This window comes from Schistocerca americana, chromosome X, assembly GCF_021461395.2.
Source record: "Schistocerca americana isolate TAMUIC-IGC-003095 chromosome X, iqSchAmer2.1, whole genome shotgun sequence".
Taxonomy (NCBI): domain Eukaryota; kingdom Metazoa; phylum Arthropoda; class Insecta; order Orthoptera; family Acrididae; genus Schistocerca; species Schistocerca americana.
The window spans coordinates 846,065,291-846,066,426 of record NC_060130.1 but is presented as its reverse complement, the minus strand read 5'-3'; positions in this window follow the sequence as shown (position 1 = coordinate 846,066,426).

Below are 1,136 nucleotides of genomic sequence, written 5' to 3'. Positions count from 1 at the left end.
TCTAGGCGACTGATGACCTCAGAAGTTAAGTCGCATAGTGCTCAGATCCATTTGAACCATTTTTGGTTGCCGACGTATCAACGTCTTGATACCTCAGAAACGGGATCAGCGGCATCCGTGGTCAGAAGATGAAAGAATTGGTATTAATCGCTGCGTTTCTTCGCCGATCGGTTCTACTAGCAGGGTCATTAGAGGTCATCACAGGAAAATTGCTACCAGTGACATAATGAAGTAATTTACGGAAACCGCGTGAAAGGTGTTACGGGAAACCCCAACCTGGAACTGAACACGAGGGATAGATAGTGGCACAGTGAGATTTTGTAACGTGTTATTTTATTATAAGTTAGATATAAATCTAAGCAGAACGCGACTGGTAAGACATTAGCTCGTTCCTGCAGATATTTTACATGTACATCTATATGTAAAGTGTACGGCAGTGGGTTCATAAAACCACTTTCCAACTATTTATCTACTGTTACACTCTGGAGTAGCAACCACACATCTTTTCCTGTGAACTCTGATTTCTGTTATTTGGTTACGATGGTCATTTCTCTCTATGTAGGTGGGAGTCAAAAATATGTTTGGAAATTCTAAGAAGAATGTTTATGAACGAATTTTCGTGAAAAGATCTCGCCACAACGCAGAAAGCCTTTAGTTTAATGATTGCCACTCCAACTCGCTTATTATATCCGTGACATTCTCTCCCCTGTTTTGCGATAATATAAAACGATCTGTACTTACTCGACCATTTTCGATATCGTCCGTCAATCGTATGTGGTAAGGATCCAATACCGCGCAGCAATACTCCGGAAGGGGACGGATAAGCGTAGTGCCAATAAAACTTAGTCTTTGTTTGCCTTCCACACAACATTTTCATGTGATGGTTCTAATGTATGTTGTTCGTAACTGTAATCCCTAGGTAATTAGTTGAATCGTGGACCTATACATTTGTGTGAGTTATTGTGTAGCCTAAATTTGATGAGGGTTTTTTTTTTTTTTTTTTTTTTTTTTTTTTGTAGGATCTACTCATTGGGAGACTTCACCCTTTTTATTCTTCAGGGCCAATTGCCACTTTTCACACCATGCAGATATTTTGTCTAAATCCTTTTGTAATTCTTTTCGATCTTCGATGACAT